At 51.1% G+C, this 24,850-nt stretch overlaps 68 non-coding genes across 68 annotated transcripts; all 68 read right to left on the reverse strand.

Moving 5' to 3' along the window:
• Nucleotides 1-143: 143 nt before the first annotated feature.
• On the reverse strand, nt 144-215 carry Trnae-uuc (transfer RNA glutamic acid (anticodon UUC)). The gene has a single exon. It is a non-coding gene; the product is annotated as a tRNA-Glu (tRNA).
• A 264-nt stretch (nt 216-479) lies between these two features.
• Trnae-uuc (transfer RNA glutamic acid (anticodon UUC)) lies at nt 480-551 on the reverse strand. The gene has a single exon. It is a non-coding gene; the product is annotated as a tRNA-Glu (tRNA).
• Nucleotides 552-736: 185 nt separating this feature from the next.
• On the reverse strand, nt 737-808 carry Trnaq-cug (transfer RNA glutamine (anticodon CUG)). The gene has a single exon. It is a non-coding gene; the product is annotated as a tRNA-Gln (tRNA).
• A 7-nt stretch (nt 809-815) lies between these two features.
• Nucleotides 816-887, reverse strand: Trnae-uuc (transfer RNA glutamic acid (anticodon UUC)). Its single transcript has one exon. It is a non-coding gene; the product is annotated as a tRNA-Glu (tRNA).
• Nucleotides 888-1,072: 185 nt separating this feature from the next.
• Trnaq-cug (transfer RNA glutamine (anticodon CUG)) lies at nt 1,073-1,144 on the reverse strand. Its single transcript has one exon. It is a non-coding gene; the product is annotated as a tRNA-Gln (tRNA).
• A 7-nt stretch (nt 1,145-1,151) lies between these two features.
• On the reverse strand, nt 1,152-1,223 carry Trnae-uuc (transfer RNA glutamic acid (anticodon UUC)). The gene has a single exon. It is a non-coding gene; the product is annotated as a tRNA-Glu (tRNA).
• Nucleotides 1,224-1,408: 185 nt separating this feature from the next.
• On the reverse strand, nt 1,409-1,480 carry Trnaq-cug (transfer RNA glutamine (anticodon CUG)). The gene has a single exon. It is a non-coding gene; the product is annotated as a tRNA-Gln (tRNA).
• A 7-nt stretch (nt 1,481-1,487) lies between these two features.
• Nucleotides 1,488-1,559, reverse strand: Trnae-uuc (transfer RNA glutamic acid (anticodon UUC)). Its single transcript has one exon. It is a non-coding gene; the product is annotated as a tRNA-Glu (tRNA).
• Nucleotides 1,560-1,823: 264 nt separating this feature from the next.
• On the reverse strand, nt 1,824-1,895 carry Trnae-uuc (transfer RNA glutamic acid (anticodon UUC)). Its single transcript has one exon. It is a non-coding gene; the product is annotated as a tRNA-Glu (tRNA).
• Nucleotides 1,896-2,080: 185 nt separating this feature from the next.
• On the reverse strand, nt 2,081-2,152 carry Trnaq-cug (transfer RNA glutamine (anticodon CUG)). The gene has a single exon. It is a non-coding gene; the product is annotated as a tRNA-Gln (tRNA).
• Nucleotides 2,153-2,159: 7 nt separating this feature from the next.
• On the reverse strand, nt 2,160-2,231 carry Trnae-uuc (transfer RNA glutamic acid (anticodon UUC)). The gene has a single exon. It is a non-coding gene; the product is annotated as a tRNA-Glu (tRNA).
• Nucleotides 2,232-2,495: 264 nt separating this feature from the next.
• On the reverse strand, nt 2,496-2,567 carry Trnae-uuc (transfer RNA glutamic acid (anticodon UUC)). Its single transcript has one exon. It is a non-coding gene; the product is annotated as a tRNA-Glu (tRNA).
• Nucleotides 2,568-2,831: 264 nt separating this feature from the next.
• Trnae-uuc (transfer RNA glutamic acid (anticodon UUC)) lies at nt 2,832-2,903 on the reverse strand. The gene has a single exon. It is a non-coding gene; the product is annotated as a tRNA-Glu (tRNA).
• Nucleotides 2,904-3,168: 265 nt separating this feature from the next.
• Trnae-uuc (transfer RNA glutamic acid (anticodon UUC)) lies at nt 3,169-3,240 on the reverse strand. Its single transcript has one exon. It is a non-coding gene; the product is annotated as a tRNA-Glu (tRNA).
• Nucleotides 3,241-3,504: 264 nt separating this feature from the next.
• Nucleotides 3,505-3,576, reverse strand: Trnae-uuc (transfer RNA glutamic acid (anticodon UUC)). The gene has a single exon. It is a non-coding gene; the product is annotated as a tRNA-Glu (tRNA).
• Nucleotides 3,577-3,841: 265 nt separating this feature from the next.
• On the reverse strand, nt 3,842-3,913 carry Trnae-uuc (transfer RNA glutamic acid (anticodon UUC)). The gene has a single exon. It is a non-coding gene; the product is annotated as a tRNA-Glu (tRNA).
• Nucleotides 3,914-4,515: 602 nt separating this feature from the next.
• Nucleotides 4,516-4,587, reverse strand: Trnae-uuc (transfer RNA glutamic acid (anticodon UUC)). The gene has a single exon. It is a non-coding gene; the product is annotated as a tRNA-Glu (tRNA).
• Nucleotides 4,588-4,852: 265 nt separating this feature from the next.
• Nucleotides 4,853-4,924, reverse strand: Trnae-uuc (transfer RNA glutamic acid (anticodon UUC)). The gene has a single exon. It is a non-coding gene; the product is annotated as a tRNA-Glu (tRNA).
• A 265-nt stretch (nt 4,925-5,189) lies between these two features.
• On the reverse strand, nt 5,190-5,261 carry Trnae-uuc (transfer RNA glutamic acid (anticodon UUC)). Its single transcript has one exon. It is a non-coding gene; the product is annotated as a tRNA-Glu (tRNA).
• A 264-nt stretch (nt 5,262-5,525) lies between these two features.
• Nucleotides 5,526-5,597, reverse strand: Trnae-uuc (transfer RNA glutamic acid (anticodon UUC)). The gene has a single exon. It is a non-coding gene; the product is annotated as a tRNA-Glu (tRNA).
• Nucleotides 5,598-6,199: 602 nt separating this feature from the next.
• Nucleotides 6,200-6,271, reverse strand: Trnae-uuc (transfer RNA glutamic acid (anticodon UUC)). Its single transcript has one exon. It is a non-coding gene; the product is annotated as a tRNA-Glu (tRNA).
• A 265-nt stretch (nt 6,272-6,536) lies between these two features.
• Nucleotides 6,537-6,608, reverse strand: Trnae-uuc (transfer RNA glutamic acid (anticodon UUC)). Its single transcript has one exon. It is a non-coding gene; the product is annotated as a tRNA-Glu (tRNA).
• Nucleotides 6,609-6,872: 264 nt separating this feature from the next.
• Trnae-uuc (transfer RNA glutamic acid (anticodon UUC)) lies at nt 6,873-6,944 on the reverse strand. The gene has a single exon. It is a non-coding gene; the product is annotated as a tRNA-Glu (tRNA).
• A 602-nt stretch (nt 6,945-7,546) lies between these two features.
• On the reverse strand, nt 7,547-7,618 carry Trnae-uuc (transfer RNA glutamic acid (anticodon UUC)). Its single transcript has one exon. It is a non-coding gene; the product is annotated as a tRNA-Glu (tRNA).
• A 1,276-nt stretch (nt 7,619-8,894) lies between these two features.
• On the reverse strand, nt 8,895-8,966 carry Trnae-uuc (transfer RNA glutamic acid (anticodon UUC)). The gene has a single exon. It is a non-coding gene; the product is annotated as a tRNA-Glu (tRNA).
• Nucleotides 8,967-9,231: 265 nt separating this feature from the next.
• Trnae-uuc (transfer RNA glutamic acid (anticodon UUC)) lies at nt 9,232-9,303 on the reverse strand. The gene has a single exon. It is a non-coding gene; the product is annotated as a tRNA-Glu (tRNA).
• Nucleotides 9,304-9,568: 265 nt separating this feature from the next.
• On the reverse strand, nt 9,569-9,640 carry Trnae-uuc (transfer RNA glutamic acid (anticodon UUC)). Its single transcript has one exon. It is a non-coding gene; the product is annotated as a tRNA-Glu (tRNA).
• A 264-nt stretch (nt 9,641-9,904) lies between these two features.
• On the reverse strand, nt 9,905-9,976 carry Trnae-uuc (transfer RNA glutamic acid (anticodon UUC)). Its single transcript has one exon. It is a non-coding gene; the product is annotated as a tRNA-Glu (tRNA).
• A 265-nt stretch (nt 9,977-10,241) lies between these two features.
• Trnae-uuc (transfer RNA glutamic acid (anticodon UUC)) lies at nt 10,242-10,313 on the reverse strand. The gene has a single exon. It is a non-coding gene; the product is annotated as a tRNA-Glu (tRNA).
• A 264-nt stretch (nt 10,314-10,577) lies between these two features.
• On the reverse strand, nt 10,578-10,649 carry Trnae-uuc (transfer RNA glutamic acid (anticodon UUC)). Its single transcript has one exon. It is a non-coding gene; the product is annotated as a tRNA-Glu (tRNA).
• Nucleotides 10,650-11,251: 602 nt separating this feature from the next.
• Trnae-uuc (transfer RNA glutamic acid (anticodon UUC)) lies at nt 11,252-11,323 on the reverse strand. Its single transcript has one exon. It is a non-coding gene; the product is annotated as a tRNA-Glu (tRNA).
• A 264-nt stretch (nt 11,324-11,587) lies between these two features.
• Trnae-uuc (transfer RNA glutamic acid (anticodon UUC)) lies at nt 11,588-11,659 on the reverse strand. Its single transcript has one exon. It is a non-coding gene; the product is annotated as a tRNA-Glu (tRNA).
• Nucleotides 11,660-11,924: 265 nt separating this feature from the next.
• On the reverse strand, nt 11,925-11,996 carry Trnae-uuc (transfer RNA glutamic acid (anticodon UUC)). The gene has a single exon. It is a non-coding gene; the product is annotated as a tRNA-Glu (tRNA).
• A 264-nt stretch (nt 11,997-12,260) lies between these two features.
• On the reverse strand, nt 12,261-12,332 carry Trnae-uuc (transfer RNA glutamic acid (anticodon UUC)). The gene has a single exon. It is a non-coding gene; the product is annotated as a tRNA-Glu (tRNA).
• Nucleotides 12,333-12,597: 265 nt separating this feature from the next.
• Trnae-uuc (transfer RNA glutamic acid (anticodon UUC)) lies at nt 12,598-12,669 on the reverse strand. The gene has a single exon. It is a non-coding gene; the product is annotated as a tRNA-Glu (tRNA).
• Nucleotides 12,670-12,934: 265 nt separating this feature from the next.
• On the reverse strand, nt 12,935-13,006 carry Trnae-uuc (transfer RNA glutamic acid (anticodon UUC)). The gene has a single exon. It is a non-coding gene; the product is annotated as a tRNA-Glu (tRNA).
• A 264-nt stretch (nt 13,007-13,270) lies between these two features.
• On the reverse strand, nt 13,271-13,342 carry Trnae-uuc (transfer RNA glutamic acid (anticodon UUC)). Its single transcript has one exon. It is a non-coding gene; the product is annotated as a tRNA-Glu (tRNA).
• A 264-nt stretch (nt 13,343-13,606) lies between these two features.
• Trnae-uuc (transfer RNA glutamic acid (anticodon UUC)) lies at nt 13,607-13,678 on the reverse strand. The gene has a single exon. It is a non-coding gene; the product is annotated as a tRNA-Glu (tRNA).
• A 186-nt stretch (nt 13,679-13,864) lies between these two features.
• On the reverse strand, nt 13,865-13,936 carry Trnaq-cug (transfer RNA glutamine (anticodon CUG)). The gene has a single exon. It is a non-coding gene; the product is annotated as a tRNA-Gln (tRNA).
• Nucleotides 13,937-13,943: 7 nt separating this feature from the next.
• On the reverse strand, nt 13,944-14,015 carry Trnae-uuc (transfer RNA glutamic acid (anticodon UUC)). Its single transcript has one exon. It is a non-coding gene; the product is annotated as a tRNA-Glu (tRNA).
• A 264-nt stretch (nt 14,016-14,279) lies between these two features.
• On the reverse strand, nt 14,280-14,351 carry Trnae-uuc (transfer RNA glutamic acid (anticodon UUC)). The gene has a single exon. It is a non-coding gene; the product is annotated as a tRNA-Glu (tRNA).
• A 185-nt stretch (nt 14,352-14,536) lies between these two features.
• Trnaq-cug (transfer RNA glutamine (anticodon CUG)) lies at nt 14,537-14,608 on the reverse strand. The gene has a single exon. It is a non-coding gene; the product is annotated as a tRNA-Gln (tRNA).
• Nucleotides 14,609-14,615: 7 nt separating this feature from the next.
• On the reverse strand, nt 14,616-14,687 carry Trnae-uuc (transfer RNA glutamic acid (anticodon UUC)). Its single transcript has one exon. It is a non-coding gene; the product is annotated as a tRNA-Glu (tRNA).
• A 264-nt stretch (nt 14,688-14,951) lies between these two features.
• On the reverse strand, nt 14,952-15,023 carry Trnae-uuc (transfer RNA glutamic acid (anticodon UUC)). Its single transcript has one exon. It is a non-coding gene; the product is annotated as a tRNA-Glu (tRNA).
• A 264-nt stretch (nt 15,024-15,287) lies between these two features.
• Trnae-uuc (transfer RNA glutamic acid (anticodon UUC)) lies at nt 15,288-15,359 on the reverse strand. The gene has a single exon. It is a non-coding gene; the product is annotated as a tRNA-Glu (tRNA).
• Nucleotides 15,360-15,624: 265 nt separating this feature from the next.
• On the reverse strand, nt 15,625-15,696 carry Trnae-uuc (transfer RNA glutamic acid (anticodon UUC)). The gene has a single exon. It is a non-coding gene; the product is annotated as a tRNA-Glu (tRNA).
• A 264-nt stretch (nt 15,697-15,960) lies between these two features.
• On the reverse strand, nt 15,961-16,032 carry Trnae-uuc (transfer RNA glutamic acid (anticodon UUC)). The gene has a single exon. It is a non-coding gene; the product is annotated as a tRNA-Glu (tRNA).
• Nucleotides 16,033-16,297: 265 nt separating this feature from the next.
• Nucleotides 16,298-16,369, reverse strand: Trnae-uuc (transfer RNA glutamic acid (anticodon UUC)). Its single transcript has one exon. It is a non-coding gene; the product is annotated as a tRNA-Glu (tRNA).
• A 602-nt stretch (nt 16,370-16,971) lies between these two features.
• On the reverse strand, nt 16,972-17,043 carry Trnae-uuc (transfer RNA glutamic acid (anticodon UUC)). Its single transcript has one exon. It is a non-coding gene; the product is annotated as a tRNA-Glu (tRNA).
• Nucleotides 17,044-17,308: 265 nt separating this feature from the next.
• On the reverse strand, nt 17,309-17,380 carry Trnae-uuc (transfer RNA glutamic acid (anticodon UUC)). The gene has a single exon. It is a non-coding gene; the product is annotated as a tRNA-Glu (tRNA).
• Nucleotides 17,381-17,645: 265 nt separating this feature from the next.
• On the reverse strand, nt 17,646-17,717 carry Trnae-uuc (transfer RNA glutamic acid (anticodon UUC)). The gene has a single exon. It is a non-coding gene; the product is annotated as a tRNA-Glu (tRNA).
• A 264-nt stretch (nt 17,718-17,981) lies between these two features.
• On the reverse strand, nt 17,982-18,053 carry Trnae-uuc (transfer RNA glutamic acid (anticodon UUC)). Its single transcript has one exon. It is a non-coding gene; the product is annotated as a tRNA-Glu (tRNA).
• Nucleotides 18,054-18,655: 602 nt separating this feature from the next.
• On the reverse strand, nt 18,656-18,727 carry Trnae-uuc (transfer RNA glutamic acid (anticodon UUC)). Its single transcript has one exon. It is a non-coding gene; the product is annotated as a tRNA-Glu (tRNA).
• Nucleotides 18,728-18,992: 265 nt separating this feature from the next.
• Nucleotides 18,993-19,064, reverse strand: Trnae-uuc (transfer RNA glutamic acid (anticodon UUC)). The gene has a single exon. It is a non-coding gene; the product is annotated as a tRNA-Glu (tRNA).
• Nucleotides 19,065-19,328: 264 nt separating this feature from the next.
• Nucleotides 19,329-19,400, reverse strand: Trnae-uuc (transfer RNA glutamic acid (anticodon UUC)). The gene has a single exon. It is a non-coding gene; the product is annotated as a tRNA-Glu (tRNA).
• Nucleotides 19,401-20,002: 602 nt separating this feature from the next.
• Nucleotides 20,003-20,074, reverse strand: Trnae-uuc (transfer RNA glutamic acid (anticodon UUC)). The gene has a single exon. It is a non-coding gene; the product is annotated as a tRNA-Glu (tRNA).
• A 602-nt stretch (nt 20,075-20,676) lies between these two features.
• Nucleotides 20,677-20,748, reverse strand: Trnae-uuc (transfer RNA glutamic acid (anticodon UUC)). Its single transcript has one exon. It is a non-coding gene; the product is annotated as a tRNA-Glu (tRNA).
• A 265-nt stretch (nt 20,749-21,013) lies between these two features.
• Trnae-uuc (transfer RNA glutamic acid (anticodon UUC)) lies at nt 21,014-21,085 on the reverse strand. Its single transcript has one exon. It is a non-coding gene; the product is annotated as a tRNA-Glu (tRNA).
• Nucleotides 21,086-21,350: 265 nt separating this feature from the next.
• Trnae-uuc (transfer RNA glutamic acid (anticodon UUC)) lies at nt 21,351-21,422 on the reverse strand. Its single transcript has one exon. It is a non-coding gene; the product is annotated as a tRNA-Glu (tRNA).
• Nucleotides 21,423-21,686: 264 nt separating this feature from the next.
• Trnae-uuc (transfer RNA glutamic acid (anticodon UUC)) lies at nt 21,687-21,758 on the reverse strand. The gene has a single exon. It is a non-coding gene; the product is annotated as a tRNA-Glu (tRNA).
• A 265-nt stretch (nt 21,759-22,023) lies between these two features.
• On the reverse strand, nt 22,024-22,095 carry Trnae-uuc (transfer RNA glutamic acid (anticodon UUC)). Its single transcript has one exon. It is a non-coding gene; the product is annotated as a tRNA-Glu (tRNA).
• Nucleotides 22,096-22,359: 264 nt separating this feature from the next.
• Nucleotides 22,360-22,431, reverse strand: Trnae-uuc (transfer RNA glutamic acid (anticodon UUC)). The gene has a single exon. It is a non-coding gene; the product is annotated as a tRNA-Glu (tRNA).
• Nucleotides 22,432-23,033: 602 nt separating this feature from the next.
• Trnae-uuc (transfer RNA glutamic acid (anticodon UUC)) lies at nt 23,034-23,105 on the reverse strand. Its single transcript has one exon. It is a non-coding gene; the product is annotated as a tRNA-Glu (tRNA).
• A 264-nt stretch (nt 23,106-23,369) lies between these two features.
• Trnae-uuc (transfer RNA glutamic acid (anticodon UUC)) lies at nt 23,370-23,441 on the reverse strand. Its single transcript has one exon. It is a non-coding gene; the product is annotated as a tRNA-Glu (tRNA).
• A 265-nt stretch (nt 23,442-23,706) lies between these two features.
• On the reverse strand, nt 23,707-23,778 carry Trnae-uuc (transfer RNA glutamic acid (anticodon UUC)). Its single transcript has one exon. It is a non-coding gene; the product is annotated as a tRNA-Glu (tRNA).
• Nucleotides 23,779-24,042: 264 nt separating this feature from the next.
• On the reverse strand, nt 24,043-24,114 carry Trnae-uuc (transfer RNA glutamic acid (anticodon UUC)). The gene has a single exon. It is a non-coding gene; the product is annotated as a tRNA-Glu (tRNA).
• Nucleotides 24,115-24,379: 265 nt separating this feature from the next.
• Trnae-uuc (transfer RNA glutamic acid (anticodon UUC)) lies at nt 24,380-24,451 on the reverse strand. The gene has a single exon. It is a non-coding gene; the product is annotated as a tRNA-Glu (tRNA).
• Nucleotides 24,452-24,716: 265 nt separating this feature from the next.
• Trnae-uuc (transfer RNA glutamic acid (anticodon UUC)) lies at nt 24,717-24,788 on the reverse strand. Its single transcript has one exon. It is a non-coding gene; the product is annotated as a tRNA-Glu (tRNA).
• Nucleotides 24,789-24,850: the final 62 nt, after the last annotated feature.

The following is a 24,850-nucleotide window of genomic DNA, read 5'->3' on the forward strand; positions in this document are numbered from 1 at the left end:
GCTGTGATTCCGGAAAGACAGGAGGGAGTGACGTTTGGCAAAGGTGTATACTTCTAAAAAAGTAAGGTCGCACCGAGATTTGAGCTCGGATCGCTGGATTCAGAGTCCAGAGTGCTCACCGTTACACCATGAGACCGAACACTTTCCGACGCCGGGAATCGAACCCGGGCCTCCTGGGTGAAAGCCAGGTATCCTAGCCACTAGACCACGCCGGAACTCGTGAAGTGCGGAAAAAGCGCTCCTTTAAGGGGACAGTGAAGACATAGGGGAAAAGGTTGAAATAGATGTGGATGATTTCAGAAGTGTGCCCACTTTGATAACACGCGGCTGCATTGCGCTGTGATTCCGGAAAGACAGGAGGGAGTGGCGTTTGGCAAAGGTGTATACTTCTAAAAAAGTAAGGTCTCACCGAGATTTGAGCTCGGATCGGTGGATTCAGAGTCCACAGTGCTCACCGTTACACGATGAGACCGAACACTTTCCGACGCCGGGAATCGAACCCGCGCCTCCTGGGTGAAAGCCAGGTATCCTAGCCACTAGACCACGCCGGAACTCGTGAAGTGTGGAAAAAGCGCTGCTTTAAGGGGACAGTGAAGACATAGGGGAAAAGGTTGAAATAGATGTGGATGATTTCAGAAGTGTGCCCACTTTGATAACACGCGGAAGCATTGCGCTGTGATTCCGGAAAGACAGGAGGGAGTGACGTTTGACAAAGGTGTATACTTCTAAAAAAGTAAGGTCTCACCGAGATTTGAGCTCGGATCGCTGGATTCAGAGTCCAGAGTGCTCACCGTTACACCATGAGACCGAAGACTTTCCGACGCCGGGAATCGAACCCGGGCCTCCTGGGTGAAAGCCAGGTATCCTAGCCACTAGACCACGCCGGAACTTGTGAAGTGTGGAAAAAGCGCTGCTTTAAGGGGACAGTGAAGACATAGGGGAAAAGGTTGAAATAGATGTGGATGATTTCAGAAGTGTGCTCACTTTGATAACAGGCGGATGTATTGCGCTGTGATTCCGGAAAGACAGGAGGGAGTTAGGTTTGGCAAAGGTGTATACTTCTAAAAAAGTAAGGTCTCACCGAGATTTGAGCTCGGATCGCTGGATTCAGAGTCCAGAGTGCTCACCGTTACACCATGAGACCGAACACTTTCCGATGCCGGGAATCGAACCCGGGCCTCCTGGGTGAAAGCCAGGTATCCTAGCCACTAGACCACGCCGGAACTCGTGAAGTGTGGAAAAAGCGCTGCTTTAAGGGGACAGTGAAGACATAGGGGAAAAGGTTGAAATAGATGTGGATGATTTCAGAAGTGTGCCCGCTTTGATAACACGCGGATGCATTGCACTGTGGTTCCGGAAAGACAGGAGGGAGTGACGTTTGACAAAGGTGTATACTTCTAAAAAAGTAAGGTCTCACCGAGATTTGAGCTCGGATCGCTGGATTCAGAGTCCAGAGTGCTCACCGATACACCATGAGACCGAACACTTTCCGACGCCGGGAATCGAACCCGGGCCTCCTGGGTGAAAGCCAGGTATCCTAGCCTCTAGACCACGCCGGAACTCGTGAAGCGCGGAAAAAGCGCTGCTTTAAGGGGACAGTGAAGACATGGGGGAAAAGGTTGAAATAGATGTGGATGATTTCAGAAGTGTGCCCACTTTGATAACACGCGGATGCATTGCGCTGTGATTCCGGAAAGACAGGAGGGAGTGACGTTTGACAAAGGTGTATACTTCTAAAAAAGTAAGGTCTCACCCAGATTTGAGCTCGGATCGTTGGATTCAGAGTCCAGAGTGCTCACCGTTACACCATGAGACCGAAGACTTTCCGACGCCGGGAATCGAACCCGGGCCTCCTGGGTGAAAGCCAGGTATCCTAGCCACTAGACCACGCCGGAACTCCTGAAGTGTGGAAAAAGCGCTGCTTTAAGGGGACAGTGAAGACATGGGGGAAAAGGTTGAAATAGATGTGGATGATTTCAGAAGTGTGCCCACTTTGATAACACGCGGATGCATTGCGCTGTGATTCCGGAAAGACAGGAGGGAGTGACGTTTGACAAAGGTGTATACTTCTACAAAAGTAAGGTCTCACCGAGATTTGAGCTCGGATCTCTGGATTCAGAGTCCAGAGTGCTCACCGTTACACCATGAGACCGAAGACTTTCCGACGCCGAGAATCGAACCCGGGCATCCGGGGTGAAAGCCAGGTATCCTAGCCACTAGACCACGCCGGAACTTGTGAAGTGTGGAAAAAGCGCTGCTTTCAGGGTACCATGAAGACAGAGGGGAAAAGGTTGAAATGGATGTGGATGATTTCAGAAGTGTGCTCACTTTGGTAGCAGGCGGATGCATCGTGCTGTGATTCCGGAAAGACGGCATGGAGTAACGTTTGGCAAAGGTGTATACTTCTAAAAAAGTAAGGACTCACCGAGATTTGAACTCGGATCGCTGGATTCAGAGTCCAGAGTGCTCACCGTGACTCCATGAGACCGAAGACTTTCCGACGACGGGAATCGAACCCGGGCCTCCTGGGTGAAAGCCAGGTATCCTAGCCACTAGACCACGCAGGAACTCGTGAAGTGTGGAAAAAGCGCTGCTTTCAGGGGACCGTGAAGACAGAGGGGAAAAGGTTGAAATAGATGTGGATGATTTCAGAAGTGTGCTCACTTTGGTAGCAGGCGGATGCATTGCGCTGTGATTCCGGAAAGACGGCACGGAGTAACGTTTGGCAAAGGTGTATACTTCTAAAAAAGTAAGGACTCACCGAGATTTGAACTCGGATCGCTGGATTCAGAGTCCAGAGTGCTCACCGTGACTCCATGAGACCGAAGACTTTCCGACGACGGGAATCGAACCCGGGCCTCCTGGGTGAAAGCCAGGTATCCTAGCCACTAGACCACGCCGGAACTGGTGAAGTGCGGAAAAAGCGCTGCTTTCAGGGGACCGTGAAGACAGAGGGGAAAAGGTTGAAATAAATGTGGATGATTTCAGAAGTGTGCTCACTTTGGTAGCAGGCGGATGCATCGCGCTGTTATTACGGAAAGACGGCATGGAGTAACGTTTGACAAAGGTGTTTACTTCTAAAAAAAGTAAGGTCTCACCGAGATTTGAACTCGGATCGCTGGATTCAGAGTCCAGAGTGTTCACCGTGACTCCATGAGACCGAAGACTTTCCGACGCCGGGAATAGAACCCGGGCCTCCTGGGTGAAAGCCAGGTATCCTAGCCACTAGACCACGCCGGAACTCGTGAAGTGTGGAAAAAGCGCTGCTTTCAGGGGACCGTGAAGACAGAGGGGAAAAGGTTGAAATAGATGTGGACGATTTCAGAAGTGTGCTCACTTTGGTAGCAGGCGGATGCATTGCGCTGTGATTCCGGAAAGACGGCAAGGAGTAACGTTTGGCAAAGGTGTATACTTCTAAAAAAGTAAGGACTCACCGAGATTTGAACTCGGATCGCTGGATTCAGAGTCCAGAGTGCTCTCCGTGACTCCATGAGACCGAAGACTTTCCGACGCCGGGAATAGAACCCGGGCCTTCTGGGTGAAAGCCAGGTATCGTAGCCACTAGACCACGCCGGAACTCGTGAAGTGTGGAAAAAGCGCTGCTTTCAGGGGACCGTGAAGACAGAGGGGAAAAGGTTGAAATAGATGTGGATGATTTCAGAAGTGTGCTCACTTTGGTAGCAGGCGGATGCATCGCGCTGTGGTTCCGGAAAGACGGCATGGAGTAACGTTTGACAAAGGTGTATACTTCTAAAAAAAGTAAGGTCCCACCGAGATTTGAACTCGGATCGCTGGATTCAGAGTCCAGAGTGCTCACCGTGACTCCATGAGACCGAAGACTTTCCGACGCCGGGAATAGAAGCCGGGCCTCCTGGGTGAAAGCCAGGTATCCTAGCCACTAGACCACGCCGGAACTCGTGAAGTGTGGAAAAAGCGCTGCTTTCAGGGGACCGTGAAGACAGAGGGGAAAAGGTTGAAATAGATGTGGATGATTTCAGAAGTGTGCTCACTTTGGTAGCAGGCGGATGCATCGCGCTGTGGTTCCGGAAAGACGGCATGGAGTAACGTTTGACAAAGGTGTATACTTCTAAAAAAAGTAAGGTCTCACCGAGATTTGAACTCGGATCGCTGGATTCAGAGTCCAGAGTGCTCACCGTGACTCCATGAGACCGAAGACTTTCCGACGCCGGGAATAGAACCCGGGCTTTCTGGGTGAAAGCCACGTATCGTAGCCACTAGACCACGCCGGAACTCGTGAAGTGTGGAAAAAGCGCTGCTTTCAGGGGACCGTGAAGACAGAGGGGAAAAGGTTGAAATAGATGTGGATGATTTCAGAAGTGTCCTCACTTTGGTAGCAGGCGGATGCATCGCGCTGTGATTCCGGAAAGACGGCATGGAGTAACGTTTGACAAAGGTGTATACTTCTAAAAAAAGTAAGGTCTCACCGAGATTTGAACTCGGATCGCTGGATTCAGAGTCCAGAGTGCTCACCGTGACTCCATGAGACCGAAGACTTTGCGACGCCGGGAATAGAACCCGGGCCTCCTGGGTGAAAGCCAGGTATCCTAGCCACTAGACCACGCTGGAACTCGTGAAGTGTGGAAAAAGCGCTGCTTTCAGGGGACCGTGAAGACAGAGTGGAAAAGGTTGAAATAGATGTGGATGATTTCAGAAGTGTGCTCACTTTGGTAGCAGGCGGATGCATCGCGCTGTGGTTCCGGAAAGACGGCATGGAGTAACGTTTGACAAAGGTGTATACTTCTAAAAAAAGTAAGGTCTCACCGAGATTTGAACTCGGATCGCTGGATTCAGAGTCCAGAGTGCTCACCGTGACTCCATGAGACCGAAGACTTTCCGACGCCGGGAATAGAACCCGGGCCTCCTGGGTGAAAGCCAGGTATCCTAGCCACTAGACCACGCCGGAACTCGTGAAGTGTGGAAAAAGCGCTGCTTTCAGGGGACCGTGAAGACAGAGGGGAAAAGGTTGAAATAGATGTGGATGATTTCAGAAGTGTGCTCACTTTGGTAGCAGGCGGATGCATCGCGCTGTTATTCCGGAAAGACGGCATGGAGTAACGTTTGACAAAGGTGTTTACTTCTAAAAAAAGTAAGGTCTTACCGAGATTTGAACTCGGATCGCTGGATTCAGAGTCCAGAGTGCTCACCGTGACTCCATGAGACCGAAGACTTTCCGACGCCGGGAATAGAACCCGGGCCTCCTGGGTGAAAGCCAGGTATCCTAGCCACTAGACCACGCCGGAACTCGTGAAGTGTGGAAAAAGCGCTGCTTTCAGGGGACCGTGAAGACAGAGGGGAAATGGTTGAAATAGATGTGGATGATTTCAGAAGTGTGCTCACTTTGGTAGCAGGCGGATGCATTGCGCTGTGATTCCGGAAAGACGGCAAGGAGTAACGTTTGGCAAAGGGGTATACTTTTAAAAAAGTAAGGACTCACCGAGATTTGAACTCGGATCGCTGGATTCAGAGTCCAGAGTGCTCACCGTGACTCCATGAGACCGAAGACTTTCCGACGCCGGGAATAGAACCCGGGCCTTCTGGGTGAAAGCCAGGTATCGTAGCCACTAGACCACGCCGGACCTCGTGAAGTGTGGAAAAAGCGCTGCTTTCAGGGGACCGTGAAGACAGAGGGGAAAAGGTTGAAATAGATGTGGATGATTTCAGAAGTGTGCTCACTTTGGTAGCAGGCGGATGCATCGCGCTGTGATTCCGGAAAGACGGCATGGAGTAACGTTTGACAAAGGTGTATACTTCTAAAAAAAGTAAGGTCTCACCGAGATTTGAACTCGGATCGCTGGATTCAGAGTCCAGAGTGCTCACCGTGACTCCATGAGACCGAAGACTTTCCGACGCCGGGAATAGAAGCCGGGCCTCCTTGGTGAAAGCCAGGTATCCTAGCCACTAGACCACGCCGGAACTCGTGAAGTGTGGAAAAAGCGCTGCTTTCAGGGGACCGTGAAGACAGAGGGGAAAAGGTTGAAATAGATGTGGATGATTTCAGAAGTGTGCTCACTTTGGTAGCAGGCGGATGCATCGCGCTGTGGTTCCGGAAAGACGGCATGGAGTAACGTTTGACAAAGGTGTATACTTCTAAAAAAAGTAAGGTCTCACCGAGATTTGAACTCGGATCGCTGGATTCAGAGTCCAGAGTGCTCACCGTGACTCCATGAGACCGAAGAGTTTCCGACGCCGGGAATAGAACCCGGGCCTTCTGGGTGAAAGCCAGGTATCGTAGCCACTAGACCACGCCGGAACTCGTGAAGTGTGGAAAAAGCGCTGCTTTCAGGGGACCGTGAAGACAGAGGGGAAAAGGTTGAAATAGATGTGGATGATTTCAGAAGTGTGCTCACTTTGGTAGCAGGCGGATGCATCGCGCTGTGATTCCGGAAAGACGGCATGGAGTAACGTTTGACAAAGGTGTTTACTTCTAAAAAAAGTAAGGTCTCACCGAGATTTGAACTCGGATCGCTGGATTCAGAGTCCAGAGTGCTCACCGTGACTCCATGAGACCGAAGACTTTCCGACGCCGGGAATAGAACCCGGGCCTCCTGGGTGAAAGCCAGGTATCCTAGCCACTAGACCACGCCGGAACTCGTGAAGTGTGGAAAAAGCGCTGCTTGCAGGGGACCGTGAAGACAGAGGGGAAAAGGTTGAAATAGATGTGGATGATTTCAGAAGTGTGCTCACTTTGGTAGCAGGCGGATGCATTGCGCTGTGATTCCGGAAAGACGGCAAGGAGTAACGTTTGGCAAAGGGGTATACTTCTAAAAAAGTAAGGACTCACCGAGATTTGAACTCGGATCGCTGGATTCAGAGTCCAGAGTGCTCACCGTGACTCCATGAGACCGAAGACTTTCCGACGCCGGGAATAGAACCCGGGCCTTCTGGGTGAAAGCCAGGTATCGTAGCCACTAGACCACGCCGGAACTCGTGAAGTGTGGAAAAAGCGCTGCTTTCAGGGGACCGTGAAGACAGAGGGGAAAAGGTTGAAATAGATGTGGATGATTTCAGAAGTGTGCTCACTTTGGTAGCAGGCGGATGCATCGCGCTGTGATTCCGGAAAGACGGCATGGAGTAACGTTTGACAAAGGTGTATACTTCTAAAAAAAGTAAGGTCTCACCGAGATTTGAACTCGGATCGCTGGATTCAGAGTCCAGAGTGCTCACCGTGACTCCATGAGACCGAAGACTTTCCGACGCCGGGAATAGAAGCCGGGCCTCCTTGGTGAAAGCCAGGTATCCTAGCCACTAGACCACGCCGGAACTCGTGAAGTGTGGAAAAAGCGCTGCTTTCAGGGGACCGTGAAGACAGAGGGGAAAAGGTTGAAATAGATGTGGATGATTTCAGAAGTGTGCTCACTTTGGTAGCAGGCGGATGCATCGCGCTGTGGTTCCGGAAAGACGGCATGGAGTAACGTTTGACAAAGGTGTATACTTCTAAAAAAAGTAAGGTCTCACCGAGATTTGAACTCGGATCGCTGGATTCAGAGTCCAGAGTGCTCACCGTGACTCCATGAGACCGAAGACTTTCCGACGCCGGGAATAGAACCCGGGCCTTCTGGGTGAAAGCCAGGTATCGTAGCCACTAGACCACGCCGGAACTCGTGAAGTGTGGAAAAAGCGCTGCTTTCAGGGGACCGTGAAGACAGAGGGGAAAAGGTTGAAATAGATGTGGATGATTTCAGAAGTGTGCTCACTTTGGTAGCAGGCGGATGCATCGCGCTGTGATTCCGGAAAGACGGCATGGAGTAACGTTTGACAAAGGTGTATACTTCTAAAAAAAGTAAGGTCTCGCCGAGATTTGAACTCGGATCGCTGGATTCAGAGTCCAGAGTGCTCACCGTGACTCCATGAGACCGAAGACTTTGCGACGCCGGGAATAGAACCCGGGCCTCCTGGGTGAAAGCCAGGTATCCTAGCCACTAGACCATACCGGAACTCGTGAAGTGTGGAAAAAGCGCTGCTTTCAGGGGACCGTGAAGACAGAGGGGAAAAGGTTGAAATAGATGTGGATGATTTCAGAAGTGTGCTTACTTTGGTAGCAGGCGGATGCATCGCGCTGTGGTTCCGGAAAGACGGCATGGAGTAACGTTTGACAAAGGTGTATACTTCTAAAAAAAGTAAGGTCTCACCGAGATTTGAACTCGGATCGCTGGATTCAGAGTCCAGAGTGCTCACCGTGACTCCATGAGACCGAAGACTTTGCGACGCCGGGAATAGAACCCGGGCCTTCTGGGTGAAAGCTAGGTATCCTAGCCACTAGACCACGCCGGAACTCGTGAAGTGTGGAAAAAGCGCTGCTTTCAGGGGACCGTGAAGACAGAGGGGAAAAGGTTGAAATAGATGTGGATGATTTCAGAAGTGTGCTCACTTTGGTAGCAGGCGGATGCATCGCGCTGTGATTCCGGAAAGACGGCATGGAGTAACGTTTGACAAAGGTGTATACTTCTAAAAAAAGTAAGGTCTCACCGAGATTTGAACTCGGATCGCTGGATTCAGAGTCCAGAGTGCTCACCGTGACTCCATGAGACCGAAGACTTTCCGACGCCGGGAATAGAAGCCGGGCCTCCTTGGTGAAAGCCAGGTATCCAAGCCACTAGACCACGCCGGAACTCGTGAAGTGTGGAAAAAGCGCTGCTTTCAGGGGACCGTGAAGACAGAGGGGAAAAGGTTGAAATAGATGTGGATGATTTCAGAAGTGTGCTCACTTTGGTAGCAGGCGGATGCATCGCGCTGTGGTTCCGGAAAGACGGCATGGAGTAACGTTTGACAAAGGTGTATACTTCTAAAAAAAGTAAGGTCTCACCGAGATTTTAACTCGGATCGCTGGATTCAGAGTCCAGAGTGCTCACCGTGACTCCATGAGACCGAAGACTTTCCGACGCCGGGAATAGAACCCGGGCCTTCTGGGTGAAAGCCAGGTATCGTAGCCACTAGACCACGCCGGAACTCGTGAAGTGTGGAAAAAGCGCTGCTTTCAGGGGACCGTGAAGACAGAGGGGAAAAGGTTGAAATAGATGTGGATGATTTCAGAAGTGTGCTCACTTTGGTAGCAGGCGGATGCATCGCGCTGTGATTCCGGAAAGACGGCATGGAGTAACGTTTGACAAAGGTGTATACTTCTAAAAAAAGTAAGGTCTCACCGAGATTTGAACTCGGATCGCTGGATTCAGAGTCCAGAGTGCTCACCGTGACTCCATGAGACCGAAGACTTTACGACGCCGGGAATAGAACCCGGGCCTCCTGGGTGAAAGCCAGGTATCCTAGCCACTAGACCACGCCGGAACTCGTGAAGTGTGGAAAAAGCGCTGCTTTCAGCGGACCGTGAAGACAGAGGGGAAAAGGTTGAAATAGATGTGGATGATTTCAGAAGTGTGCTCACTTTGGTAGCAGGCGGATGCATCGCGCTGTGGTTCCGGAAAGACGGCATGGAGTAACGTTTGACAAAGGTGTATACTTCTAAAAAAAGTAAGGTCTCACCGAGATTTGAACTCGGATCGCTGGATTCAGAGTCCAGAGTGCTCACCGTGACTCCATGAGACCGAAGACTTTCCGACGCCGGGAATAGAACCCGGGCCTCCTGGGTGAAAGCCAGGTATCCTAGCCACTAGACCACGCCGGAACTCGTGAAGTGTGGAAAAAGCGCTGCTTTCAGGGGACCGTGAAGACAGAGGGGAAAAGGTTGAAATAGATGTGGATGATTTCAGAAGTGTGCTCACTTTGGTAGCAGGCGGATGCATTGCGCTGTGATTCCGGAAAGACGGCAAGGAGTAACGTTTGGCAAAGGTGTATACTTCTAAAAAAGTAAGGACTCACCGAGATTTGAACTCGGATCGCTGGATTCAGAGTCCAGAGTGCTCACCGTGACTCCATGATACCGAAGACTTTGCGACGCCGGGAATAGAACCCGGGTCTCCTGGGTGAAAGCCAGGTATCCTAGCCACTAGACCACGCCGGAACTCGTGAAGTGTGGAAAAAGCGCTGCTTTCAGGGGACCATGAAGACACAGGGGAAAAGGTTGAAAAAGGTGTGGATGATTTCAGAAGTGTGCTTACTTTGGTAGCAGGCGGATGCATTGCGCTGTGATTCCGGAAAGACGGCATGGAGTAACGTTTGACAAAGGTGTATACTTCTAAAAAAAGTAAGGTCTCACCGAGATTTGAACTCGGATCGCTGGATTCAGAGTCCAGAGTGCTCACCGTGACTCCATGAGACCGAAGACTTTGCGACGCCGGGAATAGAACCCGGGCCTCCTGGGTGAAAGCCAGGTATCCTAGCCACTGGACCACGCCGGAACTCGTGAATTGTGGAAAAAGCGCTGCTTTCAGGGGACCGTGAAGACAGAGGGGAAAAGGTTGAAATAGATGTGGATGATTTCAGAAGTGTGCTCACTTTGATAGCAGGCGGATGCATCGCGCTGTGGTTCCGGAAAGACGGCATGGAGTAACGTTTGACAAAGGTGTATACTTCTAAAAAAGTAAGGACTCACCGAGATTTGAACTCGGATCGCTGGATTCAGAGTCCAGAGTGCTCACCGTGACTCCATGAGACCGAAGACTTTCCGACGCCGGGAATAGAACCCGGGCCTTCTGGGTGAAAGCCAGGTATCGTAGCCACTAGACCACGCCGGAACTCGTGAAGTGTGGAAAAAGCGCTGCTTTCAGGGGACCGTGAAGACAGAGGGGAAAAGGTTGAAATAGATGTGGATAATTTCAGAAGTGTGCTCACTTTGGTAGCAGGCGGATGCATCGCGCTGTGATTCCGGAAAGACGGCATGGAGTAACGTTTGACAAAGGTGTATACTTCTAAAAAAAGTAAGGTCTCACCGAGATTTGAACTCGGATCGCTGGATTCAGAGTCCAGAGTGCTCACCGTGACTCCATGAGACCGAAGACTTTGCGACGCCGGGAATAGAACCCGGGCCTCCTGGGTGAAAGCGAGGTATCCTAGCCACTAGACCACGCCGGAACTCGTGAAGTGTGGAGAAAGCGCTGCTTTCAGGGGACCGTGAAGACGGAGGGGAAAAGGTTGAAATAGATGTGGATGATTTCAGAAGTGTGCTCACTTTGGTAGCAGGCGGATGCATCGCGCTGTGGTTCCGGAAAGACGGCATGGAGTAACGTTTGACAAAGGTGTATACTTCTAAAAAAAGTAAGGTCTCACCGAGATTTGAACTCGGATCGCTGGATTCAGAGTCCAGAGTGCTCACCGTGACTCCATGAGACCGAAGACTTTCCGACGCCGGGAATAGAACCCGGGCCTCCTGGGTGAAAGCCAGGTATCCTAGCCACTAGACCACGCCGGAACTCGTGAAGTGTGGAAAAAGCGCTGCTTTCAGGGGACCGTGAAGACAGAGGGGAAAAGGTTGAAATAGATGTGGATGATTTCAGAAGTGTGCTCACTTTGGTAGCAGGCGGATGCATTGCGCTGTGATTCCGGAAAGACGGCAAGGAGTAACGTTTGGCAAAGGTGTATACTTCTAAAAAAGTAAGGACTCACCGAGATTTGAACTCGGATCGCTGGATTCAGAGTCCAGAGTGCTCACCGTGACTCCATGATACCGAAGACTTTGCGACGCCGGGAATAGAACCCGGGTCTCCTGGGTGAAAGCCAGGTATCCTAGCCACTAGACCACGCCGGAACTCGTGAAGTGTGGAAAAAGCGCTGCTTTCAGGGGACCATGAAGACACAGGGTAAAAGGTTGAAAAAGGTGCGGATGATTTCAGAAGTGTGCTCACTTTGGTAGCAGGCGGATGCATTGCGCTGTGATTCCGGAAAGACGGCATGGAGTAACGTTTGACAAAGGTGTATACTTCTAAAAAAAGTAAGGTCTCACCGAGATTTGAACTCGGATCGCTGGATTCAGAGTCCAGAGTGCTCACCGTGACTCCATGAGACCGAAGACTTTGCGACGCCGGGAATAGAACCCGGGCCTCCTGGGTGAAAGCCAGGTATCCTAGCCACTAGACCACGCCGGAACTCGTGAAGTGTGGAAAAAGCGCTGCTTTCAGGGGACCGTGAAGACAGAGGGGAAAAGGTTGAAATAGATGTGGATGATTTCAGAAGTGTGCTCACTTTGGTAGCAGGCGGATGCATTGCGCTGTGATTCCGGAAAGACGGCAAGGAGTAACGTTTGGCAAAGGTGTATACTTCTAAAAAAATAAGGACTCACCGAGATTTGAACTCGGATCGCTGGATTCAGAGTCCAGAGTGCTCACCGTGACTCCATGAGACCGAAGACTTTCCGACGCCGGGAATAGAACCCGGGCCTCCTGGGTGAAAGCCAGGTATCCTAGCCACTAGACCACGCCGGAACTCGTGAAGTGTGGAAAAAGCGCTGCTTTCAGGGGACCGTGAAGACAGAGGGGAAAAGGTTGAAATAGATGTGGATGATTTCAGAAGTGTGCTCACTTTCGTTGCAGGCGGATGCATCGCGCTGCGATTCCGGAAAGACGGCATGGAGTAACGTTTGACAAAGGTGTATACTTCTAAAAAAAGTAAGGTCTCACCGAGATTTGAACTCGGATCGCTGGATTCAGAGTCCGGAGAGCTCACCGTTACTCCATGAAACCGAAGACTTTCCGACGCCGGGAATAGAACCCGGGCCTCCTGGGTGAAAGCCAGGTATCCTAGCCTCTAGACCACGCCGGAACTCGTGAAGTGTGGAAAAAGTGCTGCTTTCAGGGGACCGTGAAGACAGAGGGGAAAAGGTTGAAATAGATGTGGATGATTTCAGAAGTGTGCTCACTTTCGTAGCAGCCGGATGCATCGCGCTGTGATTCCGGAAAGACGGCATGGAGTAACGTTTGACAAAGGTGTATACTTCTAAAAAAAGTAAAGTCTCACCAAGATTTGAACTCGGATCGCTGGATTTAGAGTCCAGAGTGCTCACCGTTACTCCATGAGACCGAAGACTTTCCGACGCCGGGAATCGAACCCGGGCCTCCTGGGTGAAAGCCAGGTATCCTAGCCACTAGACCACGCCGGAACTCGTGAAGTGTGGAAAAAGCGCTGCTTTCAGGGGACCGTGAAGACAGAGGGGAAAAGGTTGAAATAGATGTGGATGATTTCAGAAGTGTGCTCACTTTGGTAGCAGGCGGATGCATTGCGCTGTGATTCCGGAAAGACGGCAAGGAGTAACGTTTGGCAAAGGTGTATACTTCTAAAAAAGTAAGGACTCACCGAGATTTGAACTCGGATCGCTGGATTCAGAGTCCAGAGTGCTCACCGTGACTCCATGAGACCGAAGACTTTGCGACGCCGGGAATAGAACCCGGGTCTCCTGGGTGAAAGCCAGGTATCCTAGCCACTAGACCACGCCGGAACTCGTGAAGTGTGGAAAAAGCGCTGCTTTCAGGGGACCGTGAAGACAGAGGGGAAAAGGTTGAAAAAGATGCGGATGATTTCAGAAGTGTGCTCACTTTGGTAGCAGACGGATGCATTGCGTTGTGATTCCGGAAAGACGGCATGGAGTAACGTTTGACAAAGGTGTATACTTCTAAAAAAGTAAGGACTCACCGAGATTTGAACTCGGATCGCTGGATTCAGAGTCCAGAGTGCTCACCGTGACTCCATGAGACCGAAGACTTTCCGACGACGGGAATCGAACCCGGGCCTCCTGGGTGAAAGCCAGGTATCCTAGCCACTAGACCACGCCGGAACTCGTGAAGTGTGGAAAAAGCGCTGCTTTCAGGGGACCGTGAAGACAGAGGGGAAAAGGTTGAAATAGATGTGGATGATTTCAGAAGTGTGCTCACTTTGGTAGCAGGCGGATGCATTGCGCTGTGATTCCGGAAAGACGGCATGGAGTAACGTTTGACAAAGGTGTATACTTCTAAAAGAAGTAAGGTCTCACCGAGATTTGAACTCGGATCGCTGGATTCAGAGTCCAGAGTGCTCACCGATACACCATGAGACCGAACACTTTCCGACGCCGGGAATCGAACCCGGGCCTCCTGGGTGAAAGCCAGGTATCCTAGCCTCTAGACCACGCCGGAACTCGTGAAGCGCGGAAAAAGCGCTGCTTTAAGGGGACAGTGAAGACATGGGGGAAAAGGTTGAAATAGATGTGGATGATTTCAGAAGTGTGCCCACTTTGATAACACGCGGATGCATTGCGCTGTGATTCCGGAAAGACAGGAGGGAGTGACGTTTGACAAAGGTGTATACTTCTAAAAAAGTAAGGTCTCACCCAGATTTGAGCTCGGATCGTTGGATTCAGAGTCCAGAGTGCTCACCGTTACACCATGAGACCGAAGACTTTCCGACGCCGGGAATCGAACCCGGGCCTCCTGGGTGAAAGCCAGGTATCCTAGCCACTAGACCACGCCGGAACTCCTGAAGTGTGGAAAAAGCGCTGCTTTAAGGGGACAGTGAAGACATGGGGGAAAAGGTTGAAATAGATGTGGATGATTTCAGAAGTGTGCCCACTTTGATAACACGCGGATGCATTGCGCTGTGATTCCGGAAAGACAGGAGGGAGTGACGTTTGACAAAGGTGTATACTTCTACAAAAGTAAGGTCTCACCGAGATTTGAGCTCGGATCTCTGGATTCAGAGTCCAGAGTGCTCACCGTTACACCATGAGACCGAAGACTTTCCGACGCCGAGAATCGAACCCGGGCATCCGGGGTGAAAGCCAGGTATCCTATCCACTAGACCACGCCGGAACTTGTGAAGTGTGGAAAAAGCGCTGCTTTCAGGGTACCATGAAGACAGAGGGGAAAAGGTTGAAATGGATGTGGATGATTTCAGAAGTGTGCTCACTTTGGTAGCAGGCGGATGCATCGTGCTGTGATTCCGGAAAGACGGCATGGAGTAACGTTTGGCAAAGGTGTATACTTCTAAAAAAGTAAGGACTCACCGAGATTTGAACTCGGATCGCTGGATTCAGAGTCCAGAGTGCTCACCGTGACTCCATGAGACCGAAGACTTTCCGACGACGGGAATCGAACCCGGGCCTCCTGGGTGAAAGCCAGGTATCCTAGCCACTAGACCACGCAGGAACTCGTGAAGTGTGGAAAAAGCGCTGCTTTCAGGGGACCGTGAAGACAGAGGGGAAAAGGTTGAAATAGATGTGGATGATTTCAGAAGTGTGCTCACTTTGGTAGCAGGCGGATGCATTGCGCTGTGATTCCGGAAAGACGGCACGGAGTAACGTTTGGCAAAGGTGTATACTTCTAAAAAAGTAAGGACTCACCGAGATTTGAACTCGGATCGCTGGATTCAGAGTCCAGAGTGCTCACCGTGACTCCATGAGACCGAAGACTTTCCGACGACGGGAATCGAACCCGGGCCTCCTGGGTGAAAGCCAGGTATCCTAGCCACTAGACCACGCCGGAACTGGTGAAGTGTGGAAAAAGCGCTGCTTTCAGGGGACCGTGAAGACAGAGGGGAAAAGGTTGAAATAAATGTGGATGATTTCAGAAGTGTGCTCACTTTGGTAGCAGGCGGATGCATCGCGCTGTTATTACGGAAAGACGGCATGGAGTAACGTTTGACAAAGGTGTTTACTTCTAAAAAAAGTAAGGTCTCACCGAGATTTGAACTCGGATCGCTGGATTCAGAGTCCAGAGTGTTCACCGTGACTCCATGAGACCGAAGACTTTCCGACGCCGGGAATAGAACCCGGGCCTCCTGGGTGAAAGCCAGGTATCCTAGCCACTAGACCACGCCGGAACTCGTGAAGTGTGGAAAAAGCGCTGCTTTCAGGGGACCGTGAAGACAGAGGGGAAAAGGTTGAAATAGATGTGGATGATTTCAGAAGTGTGCTCACTTTGGTAGCAGGCGGATGCATTGCGCTGTGATTCCGGAAAGACGGCAAGGAGTAACGTTTGGCAAAGGTGTATACTTCTAAAAAAGTAAGGACTCACCGAGATTTGAACTCGGATCGCTGGATTCAGAGTCCAGAGTGCTCTCCGTGACTCCATGAGACCGAAGACTTTCCGACGCCGGGAATAGAACCCGGGCCTTCTGGGTGAAAGCCAGGTATCGTAGCCACTAGACCACGCCGGAACTCGTGAAGTGTGGAAAAAGCGCTGCTTTCAGGGGACCGTGAAGACAGAGGGGAAAAGGTTGAAATAGATGTGGATGATTTCAGAAGTGTGCTCACTTTGGTAGCAGGCGGATGCATCGCGCTGTGGTTCCGGAAAGACGGCATGGAGTAACGTTTGACAAAGGTGTATACTTCTAAAAAAAGTAAGGTCCCACCGAGATTTGAACTCGGATCGCTGGATTCAGAGTCCAGAGTGCTCACCGTGACTCCATGAGACCGAAGACTTTCCGACGCCGGGAATAGAAGCCGGGCCTCCTGGGTGAAAGCCAGGTATCCTAGCCACTAGACCACGCCGGAACTCGTGAAGTGTGGAAAAAGCGCTGCTTTCAGGGGACCGTGAAGACAGAGGGGAAAAGGTTGAAATAGATGTGGATGATTTCAGAAGTGTGCTCACTTTGGTAGCAGGCGGATGCATCGCGCTGTGGTTCCGGAAAGACGGCATGGAGTAACGTTTGACAAAGGTGTATACTTCTAAAAAAAGTAAGGTCTCACCGAGATTTGAACTCGGATCGCTGGATTCAGAGTCCAGAGTGCTCACCGTGACTCCATGAGACCGAAGACTTTCCGACGCCGGGAATAGAACCCGGGCTTTCTGGGTGAAAGCCAGGTATCGTAGCCACTAGACCACGCCGGAACTCGTGAAGTGTGGAAAAAGCGCTGCTTTCAGGGGACCGTGAAGACAGAGGGGAAAAGGTTGAAATAGATGTGGATGATTTCAGAAGTGTGCTCACTTTGGTAGCAGGCGGATGCATCGCGCTGTGATTCCGGAAAGACGGCATGGAGTAACGTTTGACAAAGGTGTATACTTCTAAAAAAAGTAAGGTCTCACCGAGATTTGAACTCGGATCGCTGGATTCAGAGTCCAGAGTGCTCACCGTGACTCCATGAGACCGAAGACTTTGCGACGCCGGGAATAGAACCCGGGCCTCCTGGGTGAAAGCCAGGTATCCTAGCCACTAGACCACGCTGGAACTCGTGAAGTGTGGAAAAAGCGCTGCTTTCAGGGGACCGTGAAGACAGAGTGGAAAAGGTTGAAATAGATGTGGATGATTTCAGAAGTGTGCTCACTTTGGTAGCAGGCGGATGCATCGCGCTGTGGTTCCGGAAAGACGGCATGGAGTAACGTTTGACAAAGGTGTATACTTCTAAAAAAAGTAAGGTCTCACCGAGATTTGAACTCGGATCGCTGGATTCAGAGTCCAGAGTGCTCACCGTGACTCCATGAGACCGAAGACTTTCCGACGCCGGGAATAGAACCCGGGCCTCCTGGGTGAAAGCCAGGTATCCTAGCCACTAGACCACGCCGGAACTCGTGAAGTGTGGAAAAAGCGCTGCTTTCAGGGGACCGTGAAGACAGAGGGGAAAAGGTTGAAATAGATGTGGATGATTTCAGAAGTGTGCTCACTTTGGTAGCAGGCGGATGCATCGCGCTGTTATTCCGGAAAGACGGCATGGAGTAACGTTTGACAAAGGTGTTTACTTCTAAAAAAAGTAAGGTCTTACCGAGATTTGAACTCGGATCGCTGGATTCAGAGTCCAGAGTGCTCACCGTGACTCCATGAGACCGAAGACTTTCCGACGCCGGGAATAGAACCCGGGCCTCCTGGGTGAAAGCCAGGTATCCTAGCCACTAGACCACGCCGGAACTCGTGAAGTGTGGAAAAAGCGCTGCTTTCAGGGGACCGTGAAGACAGAGGGGAAAAGGTTGAAATAGATGTGGATGATTTCAGAAGTGTGCTCACTTTGGTAGCAGGCGGATGCATTGCGCTGTGATTCCGGAAAGACGGCAAGGAGTAACGTTTGGCAAAGGGGTATACTTTTAAAAAAGTAAGGACTCACCGAGATTTGAACTCGGATCGCTGGATTCAGAGTCCAGAGTGCTCACCGTGACTCCATGAGACCGAAGACTTTCCGACGCCGGGAATAGAACCCGGGCCTTCTGGGTGAAAGCCAGGTATCGTAGCCACTAGACCACGCCGGAACTCGTGAAGTGTGGAAAAAGCGCTGCTTTCAGGGGACCGTGAAGACAGAGGGGAAAAGGTTGAAATAGATGTGGATGATTTCAGAAGTGTGCTCACTTTGGTAGCAGGCGGATGCATCGCGCTGTGATTCCGGAAAGACGGCATGGAGTAACGTTTGACAAAGGTGTATACTTCTAAAAAAAGTAAGGTCTCACCGAGATTTGAACTCGGATCGCTGGATTCAGAGTCCAGAGTGCTCACCGTGACTCCATGAGACCGAAGACTTTCCGACGCCGGGAATAGAAGCCGGGCCTCCTTGGTGAAAGCCAGGTATCCTAGCCACTAGACCACGCCGGAACTCGTGAAGTGTGGAAAAAGCGCTGCTTTCAGGGGACCGTGAAGACAGAGGGGAAAAGGTTGAAATAGATGTGGATGATTTCAGAAGTGTGCTCACTTTGGTAGCAGGCGGATGCATCGCGCTGTGGTTCCGGAAAGACGGCATGGAGTAACGTTTGACAAAGGTGTATACTTCTAAAAAAAGTAAGGTCTCACCGAGATTTGAACTCGGATCGCTGGATTCAGAGTCCAGAGTGCTCACCGTGACTCCATGAGACCGAAGAGTTTCCGACGCCGGGAATAGAACCCGGGCCTTCTGGGTGAAAGCCAGGTATCGTAGCCACTAGACCACGCCGGAACTCGTGAAGTGTGGAAAAAGCGCTGCTTTCAGGGGACCGTGAAGACAGAGGGGAAAAGGTTGAAATAGATGTGGATGATTTCAGAAGTGTGCTCACTTTGGTAGCAGGCGGATGCATCGCGCTGTGATTCCGGAAAGACGGCATGGAGTAACGTTTGACAAAGGTGTTTACTTCTAAAAAAAGTAAGGTCTCACCGAGATTTGAACTCGGATCGCTGGATTCAGAGTCCAGAGTGCTCACCGTGACTCCATGAGACCGAAGACTTTCCGACGCCGGGAATAGAACCCGGGCCTCCTGGGTGAAAGCCAGGTATCCTAGCCACTAGACCACGCCGGAACTCGTGAAGTGTGGAAAAAGCGCTGCTTGCAGGGGACCGTGAAGACAGAGGGGAAAAGGTTGAAATAGATGTGGATGATTTCAGAAGTGTGCTCACTTTGGTAGCAGGCGGATGCATTGCGCTGTGATTCCGGAAAGACGGCAAGGAGTAACGTTTGGCAAAGGGGTATACTTCTAAAAAAGTAAGGACTCACCGAGATTTGAACTCGGATCGCTGGATTCAGAGTCCAGAGTGCTCACCGTGACTCCATGAGACCGAAGACTTTCCGACGCCGGGAATAGAACCCGGGCCTTCTGGGTGAAAGCCAGGTATCGTAGCCACTAGACCACGCCGGAACTCGTGAAGTGTGGAAAAAGCGCTGCTTTCAGGGGACCGTGAAGACAGAGGGGAAAAGGTTGAAATAGATGTGGATGATTTCAGAAGTGTGCTCACTTTGGTAGCAGGCGGATGCATCGCGCTGTGATTCCGGAAAGACGGCATGGAGTAACGTTTGACAAAGGTGTATACTTCTAAAAAAAGTAAGGTCTCACCGAGATTTGAACTCGGATCGCTGGATTCAGAGTCCAGAGTGCTCACCGTGACTCCATGAGACCGAAGACTTTCCGACGCCGGGAATAGAAGCCGGGCCTCCTTGGTGAAAGCCAGGTATCCTAGCCACTAGACCACGCCGGAACTCGTGAAGTGTGGAAAAAGCGCTGCTTTCAGGGGACCGTGAAGACAGAGGGGAAAAGGTTGAAATAGATGTGGATGATTTCAGAAGTGTGCTCACTTTGGTAGCAGGCGGATGCATCGCGCTGTGGTTCCGGAAAGACGGCATGGAGTAACGTTTGACAAAGGTGTATACTTCTAAAAAAAGTAAGGTCTCACCGAGATTTGAACTCGGATCGCTGGATTCAGAGTCCAGAGTGCTCACCGTGACTCCATGAGACCGAAGACTTTCCGACGCCGGGAATAGAACCCGGGCCTTCTGGGTGAAAGCCAGGTATCGTAGCCACTAGACCACGCCGGAACTCGTGAAGTGTGGAAAAAGCGCTGCTTTCAGGGGACCGTGAAGACAGAGGGGAAAAGGTTGAAATAGATGTGGATGATTTCAGAAGTGTGCTCACTTTGGTAGCAGGCGGATGCATCGCGCTGTGATTCCGGAAAGACGGCATGGAGTAACGTTTGACAAAGGTGTATACTTCTAAAAAAAGTAAGGTCTCGCCGAGATTTGAACTCGGATCGCTGGATTCAGAGTCCAGAGTGCTCACCGTGACTCCATGAGACCGAAGACTTTGCGACGCCGGGAATAGAACCCGGGCCTCCTGGGTGAAAGCCAGGTATCCTAGCCACTAGACCATACCGGAACTCGTGAAGTGTGGAAAAAGCGCTGCTTTCAGGGGACCGTGAAGACAGAGGGGAAAAGGTTGAAATAGATGTGGATGATTTCAGAAGTGTGCTTACTTTGGTAGCAGGCGGATGCATCGCGCTGTGGTTCCGGAAAGACGGCATGGAGTAACGTTTGACAAAGGTGTATACTTCTAAAAAAAGTAAGGTCTCACCGAGATTTTAACTCGGATCGCTGGATTCAGAGTCCAGAGTGCTCACCGTGACTCCATGAGACCGAAGACTTTCCGACGCCGGGAATAGAACCCGGGCCTTCTGGGTGAAAGCCAGGTATCGTAGCCACTAGACCACGCCGGAACTCGTGAAGTGTGGAAAAAGCGCTGCTTTCAGGGGACCGTGAAGACAGAGGGGAAAAGGTTGAAATAGATGTGGATGATTTCAGAAGTGTGCTCACTTTGGTAGCAGGCGGATGCATCGCGCTGTGATTCCGGAAAGACGGCATGGAGTAACGTTTGACAAAGGTGTATACTTCTAAAAAAAGTAAGGTCTCACCGAGATTTGAACTCGGATCGCTGGATTCAGAGTCCAGAGTGCTCACCGTGACTCCATGAGACCGAAGACTTTACGACGCCGGGAATAGAACCCGGGCCTCCTGGGTGAAAGCCAGGTATCCTAGCCACTAGACCACGCCGGAACTCGTGAAGTGTGGAAAAAGCGCTGCTTTCAGGGGACCGTGAAGACAGAGGGGAAAAGGTTGAAATAGATGTGGATGATTTCAGAAGTGTGCTCACTTTGGTAGCAGGCGGATGCATCGCGCTGTGGTTCCGGAAAGACGGCATGGAGTAACGTTTGACAAAGGTGTATACTTCTAAAAAAAGTAAGGTCTCACCGAGATTTGAACTCGGATCGCTGGATTCAGAGTCCAGAGTGCTCACCGTGACTCCATGAGACCGAAGACTTTCCGACGCCGGGAATAGAACCCGGGCCTCCTGGGTGAAAGCCAGGTATCCTAGCCACTAGACCACGCCGGAACTCGTGAAGTGTGGAAAAAGCGCTGCTTTCAGGGGACCGTGAAGACAGAGGGGAAAAGGTTGAAATAGATGTGGATGATTTCAGAAGTGTGCTCACTTTGGTAGCAGGCGGATGCATTGCGCTGTGATTCCGGAAAGACGGCAAGGAGTAACGTTTGGCAAAGGTGTATACTTCTAAAAAAGTAAGGACTCACCGAGATTTGAACTCGGATCGCTGGATTCAGAGTCCAGAGTGCTCACCGTGACTCCATGATACCGAAGACTTTGCGACGCCGGGAATAGAACCCGGGTCTCCTGGGTGAAAGCCAGGTATCCTAGCCACTAGACCACGCCGGAACTCGTGAAGTGTGGAAAAAGCGCTGCTTTCAGGGGACCATGAAGACACAGGGGAAAAGGTTGAAAAAGGTGTGGATGATTTCAGAAGTGTGCTTACTTTGGTAGCAGGCGGATGCATTGCGCTGTGATTCCGGAAAGACGGCATGGAGTAACGTTTGACAAAGGTGTATACTTCTAAAAAAAGTAAGGTCTCACCGAGATTTGAACTCGGATCGCTGGATTCAGAGTCCAGAGTGCTCACCGTGACTCCATGAGACCGAAGACTTTGCGACGCCGGGAATAGAACCCGGGCCTCCTGGGTGAAAGCCAGGTATCCTAGCCACTAGACCACGCCGGAACTCGTGAATTGTGGAAAAAGCGCTGCTTTCAGGGGACCGTGAAGACAGAGGGGAAAAGGTTGAAATAGATGTGGATGATTTCAGAAGTGTGCTCACTTTGATAGCAGGCGGATGCATCGCGCTGTGGTTCCGGAAAGACGGCATGGAGTAACGTTTGACAAAGGTGTATACTTCTAAAAAAGTAAGGACTCACCGAGATTTGAACTCGGATCGCTGGATTCAGAGTCCAGAGTGCTCACCGTGACTCCATGAGACCGAAGACTTTCCGACGCCGGGAATAGAACCCGGGCCTTCTGGGTGAAAGCCAGGTATCGTAGCCACTAGACCACGCCGGAACTCGTGAAGTGTGGAAAAAGCGCTGCTTTCAGGGGACCGTGAAGACAGAGGGGAAAAGGTTGAAATAGATGTGGATAATTTCAGAAGTGTGCTCACTTTGGTAGCAGGCGGATGCATCGCGCTGTGATTCCGGAAAGACGGCATGGAGTAACGTTTGACAAAGGTGTATACTTCTAAAAAAAGTAAGGTCTCACCGAGATTTGAACTCGGATCGCTGGATTCAGAGTCCAGAGTGCTCACCGTGACTCCATGAGACCGAAGACTTTGCGACGCCGGGAATAGAACCCGGGCCTCCTGGGTGAAAGCGAGGTATCCTAGCCACTAGACCACGCCGGAACTCGTGAAGTGTGGAGAAAGCGCTGCTTTCAGGGGACCGTGAAGACGGAGGGGAAAAGGTTGAAATAGATGTGGATGATTTCAGAAGTGTGCTCACTTTGGTAGCAGGCGGATGCATCGCGCTGTGGTTCCGGAAAGACGGCATGGAGTAACGTTTGACAAAGGTGTATACTTCTAAAAAAAGTAAGGTCTCACCGAGATTTGAACTCGGATCGCTGGATTCAGAGTCCAGAGTGCTCACCGTGACTCCATGAGACCGAAGACTTTCCGACGCCGGGAATAGAACCCGGGCCTCCTGGGTGAAAGCCAGGTATCCTAGCCACTAGACCACGCCGGAACTCGTGAAGTGTGGAAAAAGCGCTGCTTTCAGGGGACCGTGAAGACAGAGGGGAAAAGGTTGAAATAGATGTGGATGATTTCAGAAGTGTGCTCACTTTGGTAGCAGGCGGATGCATTGCGCTGTGATTCCGGAAAGACGGCAAGGAGTAACGTTTGGCAAAGGTGTATACTTCTAAAAAAGTAAGGACTCACCGAGATTTGAACTCGGATCGCTGGATTCAGAGTCCAGAGTGCTCACCGTGACTCCATGATACCGAAGACTTTGCGACGCCGGGAATAGAACCCGGGTCTCCTGGGTGAAAGCCAGGTATCCTAGCCACTAGACCACGCCGGAACTCGTGAAGTGTGGAAAAAGCGCTGCTTTCAGGGGACCATGAAGACACAGGGTAAAAGGTTGAAAAAGGTGCGGATGATTTCAGAAGTGTGCTCACTTTGGTAGCAGGCGGATGCATTGCGCTGTGATTCCGGAAAGACGGCATGGAGTAACGTTTGACAAAGGTGTATACTTCTAAAAAAAGTAAGGTCTCACCGAGATTTGAACTCGGATCGCTGGATTCAGAGTCCAGAGTGCTCACCGTGACTCCATGAGACCGAAGACTTTGCGACGCCGGGAATAGAACCCGGGCCTCCTGGGTGAAAGCCAGGTATCCTAGCCACTAGACCACGCCGGAACTCGTGAAGTGTGGAAAAAGCGCTGCTTTCAGGGGACCGTGAAGACAGAGGGGAAAAGGTTGAAATAGATGTGGATGATTTCAGAAGTGTGCTCACTTTGGTAGCAGGCGGATGCATTGCGCTGTGATTCCGGAAAGACGGCAAGGAGTAACGTTTGGCAAAGGTGTATACTTCTAAAAAAATAAGGACTCACCGAGATTTGAACTCGGATCGCTGGATTCAGAGTCCAGAGTGCTCACCGTGACTCCATGAGACCGAAGACTTTCCGACGCCGGGAATAGAACCCGGGCCTCCTGGGTGAAAGCCAGGTATCCTAGCCACTAGACCACGCCGGAACTCGTGAAGTGTGGAAAAAGCGCTGCTTTCAGGGGACCGTGAAGACAGAGGGGAAAAGGTTGAAATAGATGTGGATGATTTCAGAAGTGTGCTCACTTTCGTTGCAGGCGGATGCATCGCGCTGCGATTCCGGAAAGACGGCATGGAGTAACGTTTGACAAAGGTGTATACTTCTAAAAAAAGTAAGGTCTCACCGAGATTTGAACTCGGATCGCTGGATTCAGAGTCCGGAGAGCTCACCGTTACTCCATGAAACCGAAGACTTTCCGACGCCGGGAATAGAACCCGGGCCTCCTGGGTGAAAGCCAGGTATCCTAGCCTCTAGACCACGCCGGAACTCGTGAAGTGTGGAAAAAGTGCTGCTTTCAGGGGACCGTGAAGACAGAGGGGAAAAGGTTGAAATAGATGTGGATGATTTCAGAAGTGTGCTCACTTTCGTAGCAGCCGGATGCATCGCGCTGTGATTCCGGAAAGACGGCATGGAGTAACGTTTGACAAAGGTGTATACTTCTAAAAAAAGTAAAGTCTCACCAAGATTTGAACTAGGATCGCTGGATTTAGAGTCCAGAGTGCTCACCGTTACTCCATGAGACCGAAGACTTTCCGACGACGGGAATCGAACCCGGGCCTCCTGGGTGAAAGCCAGGTATCCTAGCCACTAGACCACGCCGGAACTCGTGAAGTGTGGAAAAAGCGCTGCTTTCAGGGGACCGTGAAGACAGAGGGGAAAAGGTT

This window comes from Haemaphysalis longicornis, unplaced genomic scaffold (assembly GCF_048455015.1).
Source record: "Haemaphysalis longicornis isolate Haplotype H1 unplaced genomic scaffold, Haemaphysalis longicornis Haplotype H1 scaffold_3, whole genome shotgun sequence".
Classification (NCBI taxonomy): Eukaryota; Metazoa; Arthropoda; class Arachnida; order Ixodida; family Ixodidae; genus Haemaphysalis; species Haemaphysalis longicornis.